Genomic DNA, 26409 nt, shown 5'->3' with positions numbered 1-26409 from the left:
TGCTCTTATGGTACTGCATTTGAGGCATTTGGAGGAGGCAATAAAGGAAGGGAGGCCTGTGAAGCTATTGCTGCTCTTTGTGAAACTTCTGCCATTGATTCACTGATAACAAATTTCATTATTCCCTTGCAGGTAAATTGATGAAACATATGTTCTTGCTTGCAAAATTTTTGTATGAAGTGGAGAAATGTTGCCTTATAACAAATTATTTTAAATGTGCAGATCGATGAAGCTGAGCAAACAAGTAAAAGTTACCAGCAAAAGGTTACTTATCTCATTTTCAATCTCTATTTCAGTAGAATTTATAGCATCTTTAATTTCCCTTATGTAAGCAACAAACTGCAAAAGGTATTTGATTTTTGAAAACTTTGGATGATGCATGCATTTGTATGGAATGTAAATTGCGTATATTGTCCCATGTCAATTTCTTTCTGATGGTGATATTCTAGGACTTCTGCAGCATGTATAATTCTTTTATTTTTGTTCTTTGCTGTATTTAAGTAGACCAAATGATGCTTTTGTTTGACAGATTAGAACAGTGGATGTTTTAACTCAGAAAAATAGGCATTTGAAGGTGAAAAGTGGTGAGATTAGGGAAATGAAAGGCGCAAGAAGAATGGAACAGTATATCAAGTTGAACAGATTCTGATTCTCATAATTTAATGTAGCCTCAGCTTGATTTTTGACTCACGATGTTTTACCTTGATGTGTACAATATCTATTAGATTTTGATGTAAAAAGAATATTTGTTTATTTTATGGATACTGTTGGAATATTTGTCAACAGTGAATATTTGTGTATTTTATGGATCTATTAGCTTTTGATGTAAGAAGAATATTTATGTAATTTGTGAATATTTTTGTATTTTATGGATACTGTTGGAAGAAGAATATTTGTGTAATTTATGAATATTTGTGTATTTTCTTGGATACTGTCGGTTTTTCACTGTTTCGGAAATCGAATTTGTGTTGTTAAACAATACTGATATTACATCGGTTTTCCACCACTGCAAAACCGGTGTCTTTAACTAATATTACATCGGTCGTATATCGCTGCCAAAACAGGTGTTATTAACATATAATATTACATCGGTTTTACACCCGATGTCGTTAAGTGATACTACACCAGTTTTAACCCGATGTCTAAAATGGCAGACCTTTTACATCGCCTTCATAGACATCGGCCGAAAATATAATAGACATCGGTGGAAAATCGATGTCTATGAGGGTTTTTGTTGTAGTGAGAAAAAGAACTTCTTATGTTATTTTATGTTGACATGAACTAAGTTTAATTATGTTAATGTTTGGCATGATTTCATGATTTCATAATAAGCTCTTTCGCTGTTTTACTTTAGAAAAGAAATTTTAATATGCATTATGTTCCCCTTTCAAGTAAGTAACCCCGCCCTACTAGCAGGAGGGGCGGGCGTTACAGGATTAGCTTCCAGGTCGTTGGCAAGGCACTAGGCCTTCTTGGTTATGGGATCATCCACCAGTTTCTAGACAAAGCCTTTTAAAGAAATTGAATATTTAAAATTCTCACAGTAACCTTATGTTTAACTACAGAGACCTCAATCAAAGCATAAGATCAAAACACAAAATCGAAGAACAAAAATGAAAACACGAAATCGCTAGCCTCTTGTATTAGTATTTCAGGATCCATACATAGAAAATAAAACTAGTTGTGTTGCGGAATAAATAACTAGTTGTACCTTTCTTCGTAGACAAAGACCTCTTGATCTTCTATCGTATTCCTCTCTGCTTCTTGGACGTCGTGTGGGCGACGATCTACCATGACAAAAACACCCGAACCCTTTTTGTTTCCAAGCCACCTACCACCAAAGGATGCAAAGAAAGGAACGCCTCCTCCTTCTTCTTCTCCTCCAAACCACCGCCCACCAAGGTGCTTCGTCTCTTCATTTTCTTTTCCTCCAAGCACTGGCCACCAAGAGAAGATGGGGCACCAGCCCTAGAAGGAAGAAAAGGGAAGAAGAAAAGAAGTGGGGCGTTAGCCCTAGAGGAAAGAAAAGAAAGAATGGGGCGCCGACCATAAGGGAAAGGAGAGGGTTTTTAGTTGTGGAGAGAAACTTATCGATTCTTAATTGAATTGTTGATTTTTGTGGCACAATCTCCTCTCCTTTTATAACCCTTCACCCCAGATAAAAAAAGAGTAAATGTAATAGATTTTTGTTTAGAACAAATCTCTAAAAAAGAATTAACATAATTCTTTTTAGAAAAATTTCTTAAGAAAGAATTAGTATAATTCTTTTTAGAATATTTTAAGAAAGAATAAACATAATTTTTTTTAGAAAAATATCTAGGAAAGAATTAACATAATTCTTTTTAGAAAATTTTCTTAGGAAAGAAATAATATAATTCGTTTTAGAAAATTCTAAGAAAGAATCAACGTAATTCTTTTTAGAAAAATCTCTAATTTTGTTGAGAAAAAATCTCCCCCTTTTTTTTCATTTCTTTTCTTTTGGTTTGGTCGGCTGATGTGAATAGATTGTATACTCTTGTTTAGCAAGTTTTGACGCACATACACATATTTTGCACATGCTTTATCTATGTATTTTTATACTTCCAGCTTTGCTTTTAGCATATTTACTCTTTTTGTTCAGAAATCTGCTTTTGTGCATTTTCTGTACACAGGAGTTGTATTTGGTGATGGATTTATGATCGTGGCCAGATCTGCAAGCGAACCAAAGGAAGAAGGCACCATCCTTGTGTGCAACACGGCCTTGCCAAAGGGGGTTGCCTAGGTCGTGCGAGCATCACCACCCGTGTGGCTGCAGCAGGAAAGGAAGTGGCCATGGTTGTATGAGCTTCACACGGCCGTACCAAGTTTTGAAGCCACCAGGAGCCAGGTCGTGTACACCACACGACCTTGCAAGCCCTCCAGAGCTGAAGCAATGTGCGGCCGTGTAGATCTACACAGCCATGCAACATTTCCATAAGCCAAGAACACCCTGGTCGTGTGCACCACACGGCCGTGCAGGAGCTCCAGAGCCGGAGGCAGTGCAGGCCGTGTAGATCTACACGACCATGCAAGGGGAGCAGTGGCAGAGCAAGCCACGGTTGTGTCTCACACACGGCCGTGTGAGACAGGAAGAGAAGGGAGTAGCACAGGTCGTGTGAGCTTCACACGGTCGTATCACGGGGTCGTGTGGCGCCCAAACCCCCCTTCTATATAAGGCCTTCTTCATGATTTGAAAGGGGATCTTCTCCCTTTTGGGGGGAAAGAAGATTTGTGGCATTCCTCCACCTTCTTGGAGGGATTTTCTAGTGATTCAAGGGCAGATCTTCATTGTTTCGACTCCGGAAGCAAGGATTGGATCCGAAGACCATTCTTCATCGTAGATAAGCCTTTCTTCCCTTTCTTTCTTGGATTTGGGGATCAAGATGCTTGTAATATTCTTGTTTTTGGATTTCTCTCCTTGTTCTATGGATTAGATCTCTTGTTCCAGGATGGAGGGAGTATTTGTAATGAAGATTTGATGTAAAACTCTTGTGGATTTGCCAATTTCCTATTTCTATGATTTTGTCCTGTTTGTACCTATTCAATCTTGTGTGGATTGTTGTGATTTGGACCTAATTCTCATTCTTGATTGAATGTTTGAACACCTTGTGGATCTTGTAGAGATAATCTCTCATCTGATTTTCCGAGGGATGTTCGTGACAGACAAGCCCGTGTAAGGACGTTTGAGGGATAATTTTGAAGGTGAAATAAGGTCATTCAAGAGGGTAGGATAGATTGTATGCATTAATCTTTATATCTTGATGAGGTTGAGAAGTGATGAATTCTTATGTTGATTATCCCAGGGACGCACGTGACAGGCAAGCCCGTGTAAGGACAACATAGGTTTCATTCCTAATTGATCACTTTTAGATATATTTCAGTCCTAGGCTGATTATCTATTGCAAGAGAGAACCGACAACCTTCTACAAATGACGAAAAACTGAGGAATAAGATTTGGTAGATCATTTATGTTAAAGAACATTACAAAGAAACCAAAACTCCTACAACATGTTTTATCACAGCCCTATTTCTTGTTTCTATTCTTTTATTTCTATGTTTTGTTCTTCATAGTTACACTTAGTTCCTGTAAATCAATTTATTTGTTGTTTAGCTAATTCGCATTGAGAAATCTTTAGTGGTTATTCCAGTCCTTGTGGATACGATATCTTTTATTATTACTTATGACATTTCCGTACACTTGCGGAACGTCAACACCGACCCCTTGCTTGGGCACCAAACAAGGCTTGGCCGACCCCTTTCTTGGGTAGGAAGAAAGGCTTGGCTAGCCCCTTACTTGGGCACCAAGCAAGGATGTGGCCGGCCCCTTTCTTGGGTGTGAAGAAAAACCAAAATGGGTGAATGCGAGGCTTTATAGAGGCTACAATAGGGACCGAGAGGAGGAATTGGTTTTGGCCTCCTGATGGACTTGAGCTTCCTGTGTTCGACCCGAACACCCAACTCTAGTTCATCAATAATAACCTATACCACTGAAGAGTTATTATTGAACTACCACACCAATCCCATATTACAATATGGGCTCCTTCTTATCATGAGTGCGTTAGTCTCCCTGTGTTTAAGATATCGTATGCCTATTAATTAAATGAGTTACTGACAACTCACTTAATTCATATCTAGCTTCAAGAGTAGTACCACTCAACCTTATTATAATGTCGGACTAAGTCCACCTACAGGGTTTACAAGATAATTCTTATGAGCTCCTCAAGGGGACATCATCAACCTAGATTACTAGGATATATTTCCGTTTTATAATCAACAACACACAATATAAATAATATTATTTCCCAACTTATCAGGCCTATTGATTTAACTAAATAAATCTCACCGTTTGATAAATTAAAGAAATAAATACTAAGTACATGTGTTTGTTAATATATCAGAATTAAAAGTACGCACATCCATAATAACAGAGGTTTCGTTCTTTTATGCAGTCAGTATAAAAAAAAACAACCTCAAATGGTCCTACTCAATACACACATAGTGTACTAGTGTAATTTTATAATCAAGATAAATTAATACCAAAATACACTACAACCGTTCCAATGGTTTATCCCTATCAATCTCGGTCGTGAGATACTATTTATAATTTATAAGGAACTGATAATATTATCTTCTATGTGACACCACACACGATGTTATCTACAATATAAATTAAATGGCCAACTACTTTAACATATAAATTTAAAATGTGACATTTAACCAAAGTGATTCTCATTTAAAAATATAAATGTTCATACAAAAAGCTAGGCTTTTAGTATACATCTTAACAGAACAAGCAAGTTTACTTGCAATGATGGCTTGGGACCAAGTCAACGAATCCGAAAGTGAGGACGAATCAAAAGCTGAGTCTGAGAGAAGCCACGGATCTATATCCATTTCCAAAGGGCCTAACCCCTCCGTAAGTACTTCACGGTTATATAATTTAATTAATTATCTAATGCATAAGTTAGCTAACTCTATCATTCAGATCAAGTTATTTCTAAAGGAGGTAACAACCCTTAAATAAGTGACCATATACGAATCCTTAACTGACCAGATTTAGACTGGAACCTCAACTCAAGTCCAAAACCTTGAGAAAGAGAATTCTAGCCTGAAAACTTAAGTCAAGGATTTGAAGATTGCATGGTAACGATTTACACTGGGTTCCAAGAATCTTGAATGATTCTTGGAAAATAGAAGGTCGTATACAATAGATCCGAACTAGGATTTAGAACAAAAAGAAAATATCGTTCATAATTGTCACTTGTTAACAGACCAAATAGAAGGGTAGTCTAAGCATGGGTACCTAAGTCCAGCTTGGTCAATCAAGTTGGACTTGATAAATATTGAGTCCCCAAGGATCAAATCTCACTACAACAAAAACCCTCATAGACATCGGTTTTCCACCGGTGTCTATTTCATTTTCGACCGATGTCTATGAAGGTGATGTAAAAGTGTATCATTTTAGACATCGGTTTAAAACCGATGTAGTATTACTTAACAACACCGGTGTTCGAATCGGTTATTAACCGGTGTAGTATCATATAACGACACTGTTTCATCAATGGTGTAAAACCGATGTAATATTATATGTTAATAACACCAGTTTTGGCAGCGATATACGACCGATGTAATATTAGTTAATAACACCGGTTTTGTAGCGGTGGAAAACCAATGTAATATCAGTATTTTTTAACAATACAAATTTGATTTCTGAAACAGTAAACAAAAAAATACACAAATATTCACAAATTACACAAATATTCTTCATTCAACATTATCCATAAAATACACAAATATTCACAAATTACATAAATATTCATCTTACAATAGTATCCATAAAATACACAAACATTCTTTTTACATCAAAAGCTAATAGATATCATAATCAAGGTAGAACATTCTTTTAACAACACATCAAGGTAGAACCGCACTTCAAATGTAATCTAGCATGCATTCAGCCCACTCGAACCGCACTTCATCAATTTCAACTCTGGAGTACTTGAGATTTGTAAACTGTAAAAACATATAAATAATATATTAGTAAACCAAGACTAAAAATCATAGTTGAAAAAGTAGTAAGAGCACCAGGTAACAAGATGACTAATTGGAATGCTTAAAAAGAGAAACATTCATCAATTATCTCAACCACATCATATAGTGATAGATCTATCATTCCTGGGAACTATTTATCACTAACAGTTCATGGAAATTCAATTCATTAGTAGTTGACCCAAATGACATAACTGTTTATCACTAAGAGTACATGAAAAGTAAATAAATTCCTCAACAGTAATAAAGATGAGTAACATCAATTCATTTATATGATTTCCAATGATACAATAACATCAAAACAAATTTTTATTTCAAGGAGAAAATAGCTAAAATGCTAACGAGTCAACATGAATTTCAACCATATATAGATGCAACCATATATATAAGTAAATAAATAAAAGAAAATAAAAAAATGCATCACATAAGAAAGTATCATGTTACTTACATTGATGGATTCCCATATCATGTTAATTCTAATATCGCAGTCGTATTTTCCCATGTTATATCATAGGAACATTCGTGCAAATGTCTTCTTCGGAATATATCAAACCAGCTGCACTTCATTTGTACTTAAATATTTTTTTATTTACTAAAGATTTTAGTTTACTACATCATATATCCAGTATTAAGGGAAATTAAGAGTAGAACGTTTTTCTATAGAGAGAACACAACGCAGGCTCTATATGCTCCTACTACATCTTATTCGAAATGTTAAGTTGCTCCCTGGTTCTTGTAGTGCTCCAAACATGGACTCTTAGTAAGCTCTTCAATCACCTGATAATTGAAAAGAATCAAACAATTTGTAACCTTCGGTTAGTGATCATGTTGATAGTTTTTCAAGTAGCACAAGTAAACAAGGCATGCTTATTTCAATGCTTGTAATAAGGATCTTCAGTGGTTCACAAGGTATCAGAAAGTTGAATTTGTAGTTATAAATGAAGTAAAAGAATCATATTCAGCTGTCAAAAGATAACTAGGTCCATGCTCTTAAAGAGAACCATACAAAATAAAATGAAAGGTTTCGAACATAAAAAAATAAAAAAAAATATTAGCCATGCCAAGACTGAAATCACTCATCTATCTATCATTTCAACCTAATAAATTAGTTAGTTTGGTTTTGCAAAGTCTCCCAATTGTGTAGGAACCTCAGTAGCTTTTATCCCAAGTTCAGAGAAGAAGAATATCAGAACGTTTGTTCAAGTTTGCAGACACACTAGCCTCATTAAATTTGCAAATGCACAACACTTGTACATATAGTGAGAAAAGAACTGCAAATTCTATGGGTACATGATTAGAGTGTTAGTCCTTCATTGGCAATAATAGATAAAAGCTCAAACACTGATAACCGTTAGTGTGTGTTTGCAAAGAACTCACTGTAGCAGTTCGCCTCTCACTGAAGCATTTGGACTTCTGTAGTTCCTTGTAGAGTTCACCTTTAGATGCATATTCCAGTATCAAGTAAACTCGAGTCTGTGATACAAAGTGTTAGTTAGAGCCCTAGAGCCAATCATTTGATGATTCTATGGACTCATGTATATCATATTCTTATATATATATTAAGGCATTTGGTTTTTGGTTATTATGCTTATTTGTATTAGAGCCAGATAAAATAAGTATAATAACGTCCTTGAGTAGAAGGTTCTTACCTATATCAATCGATTGGTTGAATCGATAGTGAGATGATATAGGGAACACTACTCTAAATCATTCCTAGTCGAGTATTAACATTCAGTGACAATGTTAATACAATAAGACTAGCATGTAGGTCAGCTCGATGACTTGATCTCACAAGTCATGGATATAGAGATATCAAGCTGACACATGGGTATGCATTAGAGAATGTATACTGAATGACCCGCCATGAGAATGTATCATGGATCGTTATATGAGTGTCATATACTTTCTCATGTGGCTATTAGTATGACTATTAGTCCTTTGACCTGAAGTCACCATGGATCCCTACATAAGGAATTATATACTTTAGTTTCGTCAAACGTCACCCGTAACAGGGTGGACTATAAAGGCGATTACTGGGTATGTAACAAATTATGCAGAGGGATATGAGTGATGTAGATGGGATCTATCCCTCCCATATGACGGGAGCGACATCGGTATTCTTGATAGAGTTAGACCATGAAGTGCATGGCCATGCCCAAGTGAGTCAACATGAGATGTTGAGCTCATTTGATCGAGTGAGTCTACTTGGAGTTCAAGATTTAGATTGATTAGAGGATGACACGGTCTATGCCTCACATTGATCAATCTAGATGTCTAGGATAGAAGGACAATGTCACATATTGTGAGAAGTCACAATTAGTAGTCACAAGGTGATGCTGGATCTCGACATTTCTTGTAACTTGGGTAGTAATTATGTGTTGCTAGATACCGCTCATTACTTATACTCCTAAATGGGTTTAGGGCATTGCCAACATTACAAGAACCTATAGGGTCACACACTTAGGACATTTAGATGGAGATTTGGTTCATATGATGAACCAAGAGGATTAGATTCATTTGATGAATCAAATTGGATTATGAGTAATCCAAATTGGGCTAATTGAGTTAGACTCAAGTTGATTCATGTATTTAATGAGTATAATTTAGATTATGACTCATTAGATCAATTTAATTTAATGAATTAGATTCATTATATTAAGTTGGCTTGAATCAAATGGTTAGATTAGATCAACCATGAGAGAGATTGAGTCAAGTTTGACTTGACTAGAGAAGAAGAGGAAGAGTCAAGTTTGACTTGACTCTTTGCCACATCATGAGTGAGGTGGCAAGATGTGGACCAATAGTGTTGTTCCACATCATCTTGTTTTGCCACCTCATGGAGGTTACAAGCCTCCATTGCATTTAATGTGGGTTGGCCACATTAAATGAGTGGAGGTTACTCATTTGCCACATCATTGTGAGGTGGCAAGAGGTGGACCAATGGTAATGGTCCACATCTTCATGGTGTGCCACCTCATGGGAGTTACAAGACACCTCTTAATGGCCTCCACTTAATTGTAATTAAGTGGAAATGGGGGTTACACAACCAAATGTGGCCGGCCACTTTACTGAGGGGAAGAAAATGAATTTTTGATTCAACTCCTCATTTACTCCTTTCTTCTTCCTCAAGCTCTCAAGCTCTCCCTCTCCCTCTCCTCTTTGCTTGGCCGAATCTCACCAAGGTGCTAGCACACCTTTTTGTGTGAGGTTTCTCCACCTACGTGTCCGTGTGGATACTTCTAGAGGACCGGCGCTTGACAGTCTTGAGATCCGGCAACTCCTTGGAAGAGCGGAAACGTGAAAGGGCACGCAACAAGGGTAAAGTTCTCAACACATAGATCTAGGAGTAGATCTAAAGATTTTGAAACTCGTATTTGTATTTCGTTCGGTTTTCCTTGCACGGATCTACGGCTTTGGGTGATTCGGGGTTTCCGCGACGCGAAAAGCGGTTTTCGCGGCCCGAAAAACCCAACAGTGGTATCAGAGCCACGTGCAAGGCGAATACGAGTTTTGTTTTTTTGGTTTTATGAAAACTAAAGTTTCTGTAATTTTCTGTAAAATTATGTTTTTTCGGTTTTTATGAGTATTTTTCTCGAGTAATCGAAGCACAAGTGTTTAGTCGCTTGTAGGCTTCGGCTACCGGAAAGATTTTTCCAAAACGGCTTCGTTTCGCCCCAAAATTTTTTGGGACAGCGGGATTGGGTGCCATTAGATCACTTAGGAGCAACTCGCTATGGTTAGATCGTGGGTAGGGGTACTGCCCCTAACCCCACAAGGGGATTTGCTCCGCGATTGCACCCGAAATCGCTAAAAACGAACCCGCCGGGAAGATTTTTCCGAAACGGCAATGTCTCGGCCCAAATCGTTTTGGGACAGCGAGTTTAGGCACTGTTAGATCGCAAAGGAACCCTCGCGATGGTTAGATCACGGGTAGGGGCGCTGCCCCTGCCCCCGCAAGGGGATCCGTTCCGCGATTGCGCCCGAAACCGCTAAACGGGTCCGCTGAGAAATTTTACTCGTAAAAATTGTAAAAATTAATTTTAAAATTACAGAAAATTATGAAAATATATAATTTTGAATTATATATTAATTTTGTGATAGTCATGGCCCAAAAACCCAATGTGATTGGATTGTGTTGTAATTCATAATACGACCTGCGTGCCGTTATGTGTTTGTGAGTGTTGTATTATATTCGCGACCTGCGCGTCATGCCTTCTCTTATATTCTTGTTGTAAATTAGATTTAGACTCGAATGTAACTCTAGTTTCATATTTTAATGTACAAATTGGAGCGGTGGAGGGTCCACACGAGACGAAGTTCCGAGGCGGGCACGAGCAACACAAGGTGGTCAAAGGGAGGAGCTTGGAGAAGCTGTTGACCCTAGGTTGACCATTCGATCTTCTCATTGGCTTGAGAAGATCGTAGTAGGGCCATGACTAAATCACAAATAGATTAATTAGTTAATTGCTTATGTATATGATGCATGTTTAATAAGTAATTAATTAATTAGTGCCTTACGATTAGATTAGATCTAAGTCGTGCACATGATGCACCCTTGTGATTAGATTAGATCTATGTCGTGCACAAGATGCATCCTTTTCGATTAGATTAGATCTCGATCGAACTAACTCTAAATGCCTAACCGTGCCGTGATACCTATCACTACCTCGATCACATGTATTGTTGAATCTGCCAAAGCAGAGCAATACATATTATCTTGGTAGGGTACGGAGGGACAATCTTGGTCCCGCCTATCAACGCATGGGTGAATACAAACTCAATTAGATTGAGTATTCCTAGTTACTCGGTTGGATCGAGTCAACTATAGGCATTATTCCAACGGTTGGAAAAGATAGGTCAAAATCACATCTATATTAACTCTCGGGCGTATTAGCCAAAGCTAACTCGAGTTTTAATATAAATGCGGATATTGATTCTATAAAAAAGAGTTGCATAGAGATGTAATTGGTAATCGTTACCTACCGATCATGCTAAGCCTTGGGCGTATTAGCCAAAGCTAACTCAAGGATTAGTATCATGTGGATCTTGTCCCACAAGATTTATAGAATTCAGTGGGAGCATCATTTAATTAAATGCCTAATTAAATGATTTTAAGAATATGATATTTATTTCTGCAAATTTTTCTGTTGTAGATAACTATGACGTCGAACACGAATTCCTTTCCCTGCGATCTGTCCTTGAGAAGGACAAGCTCAACGGAGTGAATTTCCTGGACTGGTACAGGAACTTGAGAATAGTTCTCACCCAAGAACGTAAACTGTATGTTCTGGAGCAGCCCAGTCCGGAGGCTCCTCCTGCCAATGCCTCACGAGCCGACAAAGATGCTTATAAGAAGCATCAAGACGACGCATTAGATGTGTCCTGTCTAATGCTCGTGACCATGAACTCAGAGCTTCAGAAGCAACATGAGTTGATGGGCGCTTACGATATGGTTGAGCATCTTCGCCAACTATATCAGGGACAAGCGAGGCATGAGAGATTAGAGATCTCGAAGGCGCTGTTTCAGTGCAAGATGTCAGACGGGGCTCCTGTAGGTCCTTATGTACTCAAGATGATTGGGTACATAGAGAACCTACAAAGACTGGGGTTCCCACTTGGCCAAGAGCTGGCCACTGACTTGATCTTGCAGTCCTTGCCGGATAGCTATAGTCAATTCGTTCTCAACTATAACATGAACAAGATTGACAAGCCACTACCCGAGCTACTTAGTATGTTACGAACTGCTGAGATTAACCTTAAGAAGGTTAAGCCCATTCTGATGGTCCAGAAGCACAAGGGCAAGGTCAAGCCCAAAGGTAAGGGAAAGTCCCAAACCAAGGGCAAAGGCAAGGCACTGAAGCCTAAAGGAGGGGTCGCCAAGGATGCTACCTGCTTCCACTGCGGTCAGACCGGGCACTAGAAGAGGAACTGCAAGGTATACTTGGAGGATCTAAAGAAGAAGCGAAGTGAGACTTCCACTTCAGGTATATATGTTATAGAAGTCAATCTATCTATTTCTACATCATGGGTATTAGATACTGGATGTGCTTCTCACATTTGTACTGATGTGCAGGCGCTGAGAAATAGTAGAGCATTGACAAAGGGCGAGGTGGACCTACGAGTAGGCAATGGAGCACGGGTTGTTGTTGTTGCTGTAGGGACTTACCATCTATCTCAGCCCTCTGGGCTTGTACTAGATTTAGACGATTGTTATTATGTGTCTGCTCTTATTAAGAACATAGTTTCAGTTTCTTGTTTGGGCAAGAAAGGTTACTTTTAATAAAAGATAAATGTTGTTCTGTTTATTTAAAAGATATGTTCTATTGTAGTGCACCTCTGATAAATGGACTCTATATTCTAGATCTAGAGAGCCCTATCTATAACGTTAGTACCAAGAGGTTCAAATCGAACGATATGAACCACACCTATCTCTGGCACTATCGCTTAGGTCATATAAATGACAAGCGTTTATCCCAGCTCCATAAGGATGGTTTGCTGGACTCATTTGATTTTGAATCATATGAAATATGTGAGTCTTACCTACGAGGCAAGATGACCAAGACTCCCTTTAGTGGGCGCAGCGAGAGAGCGACTGATTTGTTAGGACTCATACATAGTGATGTATGTGGCCTTTTCAATATTGCTGCTAGAGGCGGTTATAGGTACTTCATCACATTTTCTGATGACTTCAGTAGATACGGTTATGTGTACTTGATGACACATAAGTCCGAATCCTTTGAAAAGTTCAAAGAATTCAAGAATGAAGTACAGAACCAGCTTGGCAAGAGTATTAAAATACTTCGATCAGATCGAGGTGGTGAATACTTAAGCCATGAGTTTCGTGACTATTTAGCTGAGTGCGGGATTCTATCCCAACTCACTCCTCCTGGAACACCACAGTGGAATGGTGTATCCGAAAGAAAGAATCGTACCCTATTAGATATGGTACGATCTATGATAAGTCACACAGATCTTCCGACATACCTTTGGGGTTATGCTCTAGACACGGCAGCTTTCATTCTCAACCGAGTTCCATCCAAGGCCGTGATAAAGACACCATATAGGATATGGACTGGGAGAGAAGCCCAGGTGTCTTTCATGAGGATTTGGGGCTGAGAGGCTTACGTATGACTTCAAGTCTCAGACAAATTAGGACCTAAATCCGACAAGTGCTATTTCATTGGATATCCCAAGGAAACTAAGGGATATTACTTCTACATTCCCAGTCAGCACAAGGTAGTTGTGGCAAAGACTGGGGTCTTTCTAGAAAGGGACTTTGTTTCTAGAAAGACTAGTGGGAGCGCGTTCGATCTTGAAGAAGTTCAAGATGCAATCAATAGCACTAATGCCTCGATGGAAATTGAACTGGAACCACAAAGTGTTGTGGATGATGTTGTTCCACAAAGAGTTGAGGAACAACAACCAGTTCAAGTAGACATACCTCTTCGCAGGTCTGATAGGGTACGTCGTCAGCCTGAGAGATACTCATTTCTCTTGTCTGACCATGATGACATTGTGTTCATAGAGGATGAGCCCACCACCTATCAGGAAGCTGTGATGAGACCAGATTCCGAGAAATGGCTAGAGGCCATTCTCGGAGCTGGAATCTTCGATTCGATGATGCGATCAAACAGTTTGGTTTCATCAAGAACGAAGATGAGCCTTGTGTCTACAAGAAGGTTGTAGAAAACATAGTTGTCTTCCTCATATTATATGTGGATGACATACTACTCATTGGGAAGGACATCCCTATGCTTCAGTATGTCAAGACCTGGCTAGGGAGTTGCTTCTCAATGAAGGACTTAGGTGAGGCATCCCGCATTCTTGGGATACAGATCTATAGAGATAGATCTAAGAGATTGCTTGGCCTAAGTCAGAGTACATACATTGATGAGGTACTCCTACGGTTTGCCATGCAGAACTCCAAGAAGGGATTTCTGCCGATGTCACATGGCGTGAGTCTTTCGAAGACTCAAAGTCCCTCTTCTAGAGAGGAGAGAGACCGCATGGATCATATCCCTTATGCCTCAGCCATAGGATCGATCATATATGCCATGCTATGTACTCGACCTGATGTCTCGTATGCTTTGAGCATGACGAGCAGATACCAGTCAGATCTAGGTGAAAGTCACTGGATAGCGGTCAAAAATATTCTTAAGTACTTAAGAAGGACTAAAGAATATTTCTTGATAAATGGAGGCAATGATAAGCTAGCTGTAAAGGATTACAGTGATGCTAGCTTCCAGACCAATCAGGATGATTAAAGATCACAGTCGAGGTTCGTGTGTTTGCTTGAATGGTAGTGCTATGAGCTGGCAGAGTTCACGGCAGTTCTACAACGTTTCCATCTCATTCGAGAGATTATCGATAGAGGAGATGTGAAGCTTTGCAGAGTATCTATAGAAGCTAACATCGCAGATCCCTTGACTAAGGCTTTGGCACAGAGAAAGCATGATTGTCACACTAGGTCATTAGGCCTTAGAGCCTAAACTGATTGGCACTAGTGCTAGTGGAGATTGTTAGTTAGAGCCCTAGAGCCAATCATTTGATGATTGTATGGACTCATGTATATCATATTCTTATATATATATTAAGGCATTTGGTTTTTCGTTATTATGCTTATTTGTATTAGTGCCAGATAAAAGAAGTATAGTAACGTCCTTGAGTAGAAGGTTCTTACCTATATCAATCGATTGGTTGAATCGATTGTGAGATGATATAGGGAACACTACTCTAAATCATTCCTAGTCGAGTATTAACATTCAGGGGCAATGTTAATACAATAAGACTAGCATATAGGTCAGCTCGATGACTTGATCTCACAAGTCATGGATATAGAGATATCAAGCTGACACATGGGTATGCATTAGAGAATGTATACTGAATGACCCGCCATGAGAATGTATCATGGATCGTTATATAAGTGTCATATACTTTCTCATGTGGCTATTAGTATGACTATTAGTCCTTTGACCTGAAGTCACCATGGATCCCTACATAAAGAGTTATGTACTTTGGTTTCGTCAAACGTCACCCGTAACAGGGTGGACTATAAAGGTGATAACTAGGTATGTAACAAATTATGCAGAGGGATGTGAGTGATGTAGATGGGATCTATCCCTCCCATATGACGGGAGCGACATCAGTATTCTTGATAGAGTTAGACCACGAAGTGCATGGCCATGCCCAAGTGAGTCAACATGAGATGTTGAGCTCATTTGATCGAGTGAGTCTACTTGGAGTTCAAGATTTAGATTGGTCAGAGGATGACACGGTCTATGCCTCACATTGATCAATCTAGATGTCTAGGATAGAAGGACATTGTCACATATTGTGAGGAGTCACAATTAGTAGTCACAAGGTGATGTTGGATCTCGACATTTCTTGTAACTTGGGTAGTAATGATGTGTTGCTAGATACCGCTCATTACTTAAGCTCCTAAATGGGTTTAGGGCATTGCCAACGTTACAAGAACCTATAGGGTCACACACTTAGGACATTTAGATGAAGATTTGGTTCATATGATGAACCAAGAGGATTAGATTCATTTGATGAATCAAATTGGATTATGAGTAATCCAAATTGGGCTAATTGAGTTAGACTCAAGTTGATTCATGTATTTAATGAGTCTAATTTAGATTATGACTCATTAGATCAATTTAATTTAATGAATTAGATTCATTATATTAAGTTGGCTTGAATCAAATGGTTAGATTAGATCAACCATGAGAGAGATTGAGTCAAGTTTGACTTGACTAGAGAGGAAGAGGAAGAGTCAAGTTTGACTTGACTCTTTGCCACATCATGAGTGAGGTGGCAAGATGTGGACCAATAGTGTTGTTCCACATCATCTTGTTTTGCCACCTCATGGAGGTTACAAGCCTCCATTGCATTTAATGTGGGTTGGCCACATTAAATGAGTGGAGGTTACTCATTTGCCACATCATTGTGAGGTGGCAAGAGGTGGACCAATGGTAATGGTCCACATCTTCATGGTGTGCCACCTCATGGGAGTTACAAGACACCTCTTAATGGCCTCCACTTAATTGTAATTAAGTGGAAATGGGGGTTACACAACCAAATGTGGCCGGCCACTTTACTGAGGGGAAGAAAATGAATTTTTGATTCAACTCCTCATTTACTCCTTTCTTCTTCCTCAAGCTCTCAAGCTCTCCCTCTCCCTCTCCTCTTTGCTTGGCCGAATCTCACCAAGGTGCTAGCACACCTTTTTGTGTGAGGTTTCTCCACCTACGTGTCCGTGTGGATACTTCTAGAGGACCGACGCTTGACGGTCTTGAGATCCGGCAACTCCTTGGAAGAGTGGGAACGCGAAAGGGCACGCAACAAGGGTAAAGTTCTCAACACATAGATCTAGGAGTAGATCTAAAGATTTTGAAACTTGTATTTGTATTTCGTTCGGTTTTCCTTTCACGGATCTACGGCTTTGGGTGATTCGGGGTTTCCGCGACGCAAAAAACGGTTTTCACGGCCCGAAAAACCCAACACAAAGGAGAATCTAGGTCAACTGAGTTGCCATAAACAAAATTCAGGTTCAATATGCCTACAATCTTTATAAGTCAAGATAGAGCCGAACCTGATCATAGAAGTAACCATAAAAGATATTTCAAATTTAATCAATAATGTAATTCTCTTACCCAGTTTAATCAATAATTTAATCAGTAATGTAATTTAATCAATAATCTTTGGACCAGTATGGCTTTGGGTTTTAATTTTTACCGGTTGAACCTGACAATCTAGACAAATTTTGCAAACACGGCCATATGATCATGTACACAAATGTGGCATGGTATTGACTAATTCAGTAGTGTTTCCTAGAATAGATTAATTATGCTTGAACCATGTCCCATTTCTAGATGAATTTATCATTCTAATACTCATCATCTAAAATAGAAGGGAAAAAAAAGGCCACAAGCAGAAAGTCCACATAAGGAAAAAATACCTAGCTAGAAAATATCAGTACAACAGTTATAACTTTTCAATAGTTTAGAAACATTATAGACTAAACCCTATTATGTCTAATTGAAACAAGTTGATCGGGAAGGTTAAAATAAGTTAATCATCTTTTCATATATGTTGGATTTACTATAGATGTAACACCCACTAAGCTTTTAAGATAAATATTAGAATGATGAATTTGCCTTAGAAAAATATTAATAGAATGTTGAACCAAAAATAAATAAAAAGAAATAAAAATAGGGAGTGGTCAAGGATTGAACCTTAAACCTCTCATGAAGTAAATAATAGAATTAATGGGTAATAACCAGTTGGGATAGGAATGATATATTGATAGCAAAGGAGGGAAACTCATGATAAGGATGAGAGTAAAAGCTAGCCAAAAGAAAGCAAGAAAAGAGCAAGAGAAAGGCAACTTACCTTCCTTCTTTTCCCTCCCTCTTCCTCTCCCTTTGCCGTGACTTAAAGAGGAGAATTAAGGGGATTCATTCCCCCTTGTTTCATCATGAATGATGAGAACAAATAAATAAATAAAATAAAAATAAAATGAAAAAAAAGGGCTAAGGGAGAAGGAAAACAAAAACCAATTTTGCTACCTCTTCCCCCTTAACATAAAAGGGAGCATGTAAAGAGAAGATTTTATTTTTCTCTCATTTCTCTCATTCTCTCCTCTTCACCACCGAGAGCCCTCAGCACCTCTCCTCCATTTTCGGTCCCCAAAAACAAGGTTCCTCCTAGGATACAAGGAAGGCTACCAAGGGAGATTAAAGGAGGAGAACAAGAAGAAGAGACCCATTCTTCCATCACCACACTTTAGAACCACAAGCGAAAAGGATGTAAGTATCCCCTCACCTGTGGTACAAGTGGTTTTAATGTGTTTTTGGATTTTATGAGGATTTTAAAACCAAGAAACAAAGTTGTGAAAATTTGGCCAAAGAAAGGACTTGTTGATCCTAGGAAGGTTTAATATAAGCCTTGATTCATAATAATTTTTCTATGCTTTGTAAGAAGGTTTTCTCTCATATTTTTATATATATGTGATACCGGATTAGAGATGTACCTAACCCTAGAGTTTCGGCCAAAAAGGTTTTATAAGGGCTAGGGAATTTATCTGTTTACCTAACTTGCACAAAACCCTCTAAATAAATGGTTAAGGATCCATTACTTTGTTTTCATACTTGAAGGTTACATGGAACCAAAAGTACCCCACTCACAAGTTTCAGCCAAGGAAGGGTTTAGGGTTAGGAAGACCTTGAATTTAAACTTACCATGTTTATATGATAGAATATAGAGTTTCTTAAAGAGTTGCATGTTAGTATGTTGATAGAAACTCATGAACATCACTTTTAATGTTTCGGCCATGGTAAGGTGGATGGTTTAGAATAGCTTAAACATTTTTTTTACATGCTCAAAACCTCCATGAAAATAAAATATGAAAGTTGTTTGATGCTCCCATGCTTAATTAGAGTATAGGAAAATTGGTTGCATGATAGATGATAATTATGACCACAAGGGTCCTAGCTTGTTTGTGAACCAAACTTATATGTATAGTTTCTTTGATATTTTTGCCATAAAACTTGTTTAGGTTTTCCACACTTTAGGCCACCTAAAACCTAGTTAACGACTTGGAAGATTTCGGCCAAACATATGCTATGAGATAAAGAAAGGAAAAACCTAGGAAACCTAAGACACAATTTAAATGTATGCTTATAGTGCTTGACTTTTATACATGTTATGAAATGTGTTATGACTTTCTATGTTTTTATGCCATTTGAACAAATTCCATGCTTCATGAGGTTCAGCCATGTAGGGTTTAAAGACCTAGAAACCTTAAAATTAAGACCTCATGTGTTAAAGATGCTTCTTATGAAATTGAGATAACATGTTGATTGTGTTCACATGCTTATATATTTAACTATGATTCAAATGGACACTTAAAAGTCTCGGCCATGAAGGGATAAATGCTTTAGAAACCCTAGAACTTACATTGAACATGCTCATGTCACTCTCCATGAAATATGAAATGTAGAAAGCTAAAAATTCACATGCTATATGTTGTTAGTGACCTAAATTGATGCTAAGGGAAGTTTCGGCCATGACCACTTGTATGATGCCATTTATAAATTTATACATGATGTTAGAGGAAGTTCTCATGCTTATATGCTTGCTTGAAAACCTAAATGAGTACTTGTAAGTTTCGGCCATGACATAATTTTAAGGGCTTAAAGGATTTAGGAATTAACTCAATTGTGCTTACCATATTCCTTGAAACAAATGCTATAAATATGGTTAAGGTTTCCATGCTTTATGTCATTTAGAACCTTGTTTCTCACTTGTTAAGGTTCGGCCAAATGAGGTTTAAGGACTTGGAGAACTTAGTGTCCAAGTAAATCTTGTTTATAATACTTCCTATGAAAATGATATGTGGATGAATTAGGTTCTACATGCTTGAATGTTGTTTAAAACCTAAATTGGCACCTAAGAGGGTTTCGGCCAAGATAAGAACCCAAGGGATTAGGAAGCTTAGTACCCAAATTAATCATGTTACATTGTTCCTTATGATTGGATGAGCACCTGATACACTTTTATGCTTAGACATGTATGCTTGTGAGCTATACAAGATGAGAATTTCTACAATATGTTATGAGTTCAAAATATGCATGCTTTATGTTATGATATGTGGGTAAATTTTACATGCTTTGATGATATGATATGATATGAGCTGAAAATATGCATGCTTATGTTATGATATGTGGTTAAATTATGCATGCTTTGATGATATGATATGAGCTGAAAATATGCATGCTTATGTTATGATATGTGGTTAAATTATGCATGCTTTGATGCTATGGTTAATGCTTAAAATATGCATGCTTTTATGATTTACTATGTGGTTAAATTATGCATGCTTGATGATATGCTTTATGCTTAAGATATGCATGTTTTTATGATCTATGCCTAAGTGATGCATATTGTTATGATATGATGTATGCCTAAGTGATGCATATTGTTATGATATGATGTATGCCTAAGTGATGCATATTTTTATGGTATGATGTATGCCTAAGTGATGCATACCTTTATGACATGATGTATGCCTAAGTGATGCATACCTTTATGATATGATGTATGCCTAAGTGATGCATACTTTTATGGCATGATGTATGCCTAAGTGATACATACTTTTATGATATGATGTATGCCTAAGTGATGCATGCTTTTATGATGTATGATATGTATAAGTATGACATGTACTTTACTTTATATGGCTTGTACCAAGGGTGGATGAGCTAGAGGAGCAGCAGGAGAGGCAAGGAGATGTGTGTGGCAGTGGCTAGGCAACCAAATAAGAACCTGCTTTTAAAACTTTTAAAGAACTACGCTTTGGTATCATGAATTGTAGTACCGTATGTGTGACTTGATGTTATGTTTCTACTAATTTTGATATCATGTTATTGAGGCCATGATAGTGTAGTTCGGATTTGATGAAAAAGAAAATAAAAGAAAAGTTTTTATTAAACTAAGAAAATTATTTTAAGTCTTCCGCTGTTTTAAAAAGAAAATTTGTACATAGAGTATCGTAGCCCCGTCCCTTAGGGATAGCAGGGAGGGCGGGCGTTACAGGCTGGTATCAGAGCCAGGTTATTGCCAGCTCACTACACACATATCAAGCCTCCGACCTGCCGCTCTAAGTATGAATGTTTATGCTTAATTTTCTTGTTATATGCTTATGCTTAGTTTCATGTTATATGACTTATGCTTTATTTTTCTTCCTTGTTATATTGCCTATGCTTTATTTTCTTTGCTATATTGCTTATGCTTTATTTCCTTATGTTATATTGTTTGTCACTCTATTCTTTATTTTTCCTTATGTTGCTTATGCTTTAGTTCATGCTTTGCTTGCTTATGTTTAATGCTTTATTCTATGCTTTTAGTTATAATTTAGATTAGGATTACATATTAGTAGGTTAGGAATAATACCATAACAAATAGATAGAAACAAAACAGTACGTTAGATTGGCAAAAAAAATGATAACCACTTACACTGATCTATTTGTCATTATTTAGATAAATATGGTTAGGACACGCAATGGCCGAACCGAGGGGACAGTGACTCCACCAGACCTGACACAGGTAGTCACAGACCTCCAGCGTCAGATCACAGAACAACAGCAGCTGATCACTACCTTAATGGGTCAGCAAGGCAACCCAGTTACCCCACCGGCAAATCAGAATACACTACCGGTTATACCTACAGCCGCGCCAGTGCCCCCGGCAGCCCCTACTCCGATGGTCCGACAAGAGGCCTATCTGATTCAGTGGCAAAGGCTTAAGCCGGAAGCCTTCTCGGGAAACTGCGAACCATGGGATGCGCAAGCCTGGCTCAAGACCGTGGAGAGCATAATGGAACTACTGGACTGGCCTGAACACGAGAAGGTCAAATGCGCGTCGTTCTGCCTTACCGGAGATGCTCGGATGTGGTGGGACCGAGTAAAGACGAAAAGACAAATAAACCAGATGCAGTGGACGGATTTTGAGACAGAGTTCTTAGAAGAATTCTTCCATATGCAAGTGACCAACAAGCACTATGACGAGTTCACTGAGTTCCGGCAAGGTGATCTGTCAGTTAACGAAGCCGTCAAGAAGTTCAACCGCCTAGCACGTCTGTGCCCAGAACTGATCAGTACTGAAAAAGAAAGGGTTCGGTTAATGTTAAAGATGCTCCGACCCGAGATAGCTCTAAACATAGCCGGCGGAGTTAATAGACCGCAGACTGCAGAGGAGCTTGTTAGTAGTGCCCTGATTACCGAGCACTACCAGAAAGCAATGAACGAGGGTAAGAACCAAGCACCGACCGGAGGAAAAAAATCGCACAATACCAGAACCAGCTGGAAAGGAAACTCAGGTGGAAAGAGGAAACAGTGGAATAACACAAAAGGTGGTCCGGCCAATAAGCAAACCAAGTACCCTCAGTGTGCCACATGTGGAAAGATGCATTCTGGAGTATGTCTCCTAAGCACCAGAAAGTGCTACAACTGCGGAAAGGAAGGTCATTTGGCAAGAAATTGCCCTACTCAGTCTCAGGCACTACCTCCGCAGAACAACCAGAATAGGAGTACCCCTGCACAGCTCCACCAGATGCATACTGCCATAGAAGGGACTTCAATCAGCCAAGGAAGATTGGAGGCCCCTCCCACTATGACCAATGCCAGAGTCTACTCTCTCGCTCAGGATGACGTGGCGAACGCCTCTGCCATCATCTCAGGTCAGCTATCTAATTTCAATCAATATGCTAAAGTTTTATTTAATGCTGGAAACGAACCAATATGGGAATCCATCGAGGAACCGAGACGTGTTTTGTATCCTTGGGTCGAAACTATGTCCGGGCGACTTTCTACCCTCACCATAACACCGACGTTATTTGAGAGTATACTGGAAAAGAAAACCAGTGACCAAAACCTCCAGAGAATCAAACAAGAGACTTTGGAAGGAAAGAATGACGGGTTCCGTATCGCGGACAACGGGATATTATACCTCAGGGATCGGTTATGCATTCTAGAGGACCCAGAGTTGCGAAGGAAAATACTGGAAGAAGCTCATACAACACCCTATGTAATACACCCGGGCTCCACTAAGATGTACCAGGACCTGAAAAAGAATTTTTGGTGGTCTTGTATGAAGAGAGAAGTGGCTCAGTATGTCAGTACTTGCCTGACCTGCCAAAGGGTAAAAGCTGAACACCAGAGACCGGGCGGATTACTACAGCCTGTCCAAATTCCATAATGGAAATGGGAAGAAATCTCTATGGATTTCATTTCGGGTCTTCCCAGGACGAGAAACGGATATGACACTATATGGGTGATTGTAGACAGATTGACGAAGTCCACACACTTTTTGGCGATCAAAATGACTTATTCAACTGAACAACTAGCTCAGTTATATGTTAAGGAAATCATTCGGCTACATGGTATTCCTAAGACCATTATTTCTGATAGAGACGGTCGTTTTGTTTCACATTTTTGGGAGTGCGTTCAGAAGACCCTCGGCACGAAGTTGTTATTTAGTACAGCTTTCCACCCTCGGACCGATGGGCAAACTGAAAGAGTGAACCAAATATTAGAAGATATGTTAAGAGCTTGTGCCCTGGACTTCAAGGGAAGCTGGTGCCGATATTTATGCCTGCAGAATTCGCCTACAATAATAGTTACCAAGCTACTATTAAAATGGCACCATACGAAGCTCTGTATGGGAGGAAGTGTAGATCCCCTATATGCTGGTATGAAAGTGGTGAAAAGAAGGAAATGGGGTTCCGAACGAAACTTATTGATGACACCACCCGAGCTATACAGAAGATCCACCAACGAATAGAAACTTCTCAGAGTCGGCAGAAGAATTATGCCGATAAACGGCGCAGGTCGCTAGAATTCAACATCGGAGATTTGGTATTCCTTAAGGTATCCCCCATGAAAGGGATAATGAGGTTCGGAAAGAGGAGCAAGTTAAGCCCACGATACGTAGGACCGTACCGGATTTTAGAAAGAGGGGGCCAAGTCGCATACAGATTAGAACTACCTCCAGACATGGCAACTATTCACAATGTGTTCCATGTATCGATGCTCAAGAAGTGTACTCCCAGCACAGATCAAGTAATTGAACCACAGTCGGTACAGGTTCAAGAGGACCTAAGTTATGAAAGTAGACCTATTCAGATCTTGGACCGAGAAGTCAAGAGGTTAAGGAACAAAGAAATACCCTTAGTAAAGGTTCTATGGCAGAATCAACAATTTGAAGAAGCCACCTGGGAACGCGAGGACGATATGAAACAAAAGTACCCGGAGCTATTTTAAAGTTCGAGGATGAACTTTTTATGAGGTACGGGGTACTGTAACACCCACTAAGCTTTTAAGATAAATATGAGAATGATGAATTTGCCTTAGAAAAATATTAGTAGAATGTTGAACCAAAAAGAAATAAAAAGAAATAAAAATAGGGAGTGGTCAAGGATTGAACCTTTAACCTCTCATGATGTAAATAATAGGATTAATGGGTAATAACCAGTTGGGATAGGAATGATATATTGATAGAAAAGGAGGGAAACTCATGATAAGGATGAGAGTAAAAGCTAGCCAAAAGAAAGCAAGAAAAGAGCAAGAGAAAGACAACTTGCCTTCCTTCTTTTCCCTCCCTCTTCCTCTCCCTTTGCCGTGACTTAAAGAGGAGAATTAAGGGGATTCATTCCCCCTTGTTTCATCATGAATGCTGAGAACAAATAAATAAATAAAATAAAAATAAAATGAAAAAAAAGGGCTAAGGGAGAAGGAAAACAAAAACCAATTTTGCTACCTCTTCCCCCTTAACATAAAAGGGAGCATGTAAAGAGAAGATTTTATTTTTCTCTCATTTCTCTCATTCTCTCCTCTTCACCACCGAGAGCCCTCAGCCCCTCTCCTCCATTTTTGGTCCCCAAAAACAAGGTTCCTCCTAGGATACAAGGAAGGCTACCAAGGGAGATCAAAGGAGGAGAACAAGAAGAAGAGACCCATTCTTCCATCACCACACTTTAGAACCACAAGCGAAAAGGATGTAAGTATCCCCTCACCTGTGGTACAAGTGGTTTTAATGTGTTTTTGGATTTTATGAGGATTTTAAAACCTAGAAACAAAGTTGTGAAAATTCGGCCAAAGAAAGGACTTGTTGATCCTAGGAAGGTTTAATATAAGCCTTGATTCATGATAATTTTTCTATGCTTTGTAAGAAGGTTTTCTCTCATATTTTTATATATATGTGATGCCAGATTAGAGATGTACCTAACCCTAGAGTTTCGGCCAAAAAGGTTTTATAAGGGCTAGGGAATTTATTTGTTTACCTAACTTGCACAAAACCCTCTAAATAAATGGTTAAGGATCCATTACTTTGTTTTCATACTTGAAGGTTACTTGGAACCAAAAGTACCCAACTCACAAGTTTCAGCCAAGGAAGGGTTTAGGGTTAGGAAGACCTTGAATTTAAACTTACCATGTTTATATGATAGAATATTGAGTTTCTTAAAGAGTTGCATGTTAGTATGTTGATAGAAACTCATGAACATCACTTTTAATGTTTCGGCCATGGTAAGGTGGATGGTTTAGAATAGCTTAAACATTTTTTTTACATGCTCAAAACCTCCATGGCAATAAGATATGAAAGTTGTTTGATGCTCCCATGCTTAATTAGAGTATAGGAAAATTGGTTGCATGATAGATGATAATTATGACCACAAGGGTCCTAGCTTTTTTGTGAACCAAACTTATATGTATAGTTTCTTTGATATTTTTGCCATAAAACTTGTTTAGGTTTTCCACACTTTAGGCCACCTAAAACCTAGTTAAAGACTTGGAAAATTTCGGCCAAACATATGCTATGAGATAAAGAAAGGAAAAACCTAGGAAATCTAAGACACAATTTAAATGTATGCTTATAGTTCTTGACTTTTATACATGTTATGAAATATGTTATGACTTTCTATGTTTTTATGCCATTTGAACAAATTCCATGCTTGATGAGGTTCGGCCATGTAGGGTTTAAAGACCTAGAAACCTTAAAATTAAGACCTCATGTGTTAAAGATGCTTCTTATGAAATTGAGATAACATGTTGATTGTGTTCACATGCTTATATATTTAACTATGATTCAAATGGACACTTAAAAGTCTCGGCCATGAAGGGATACATGCTTTAGAAACCCTATAACTTACATTGAACATGCTCATGTCACTCTCCATGAAATATGAAATGTAGAAAGCTAAAAATTCACATGCTATATGTTGTTAGTGACCTAAATTGACGCTAAGGGAAGTTTCGGCCATGACCACTTGTATGATGCCATTTA

This window comes from Zingiber officinale, chromosome 7B, assembly GCF_018446385.1.
Source record: "Zingiber officinale cultivar Zhangliang chromosome 7B, Zo_v1.1, whole genome shotgun sequence".
Lineage (NCBI taxonomy): Eukaryota > Viridiplantae > Streptophyta > Magnoliopsida > Zingiberales > Zingiberaceae > Zingiber > Zingiber officinale.
This window is presented reverse-complemented; position numbering follows the sequence as displayed.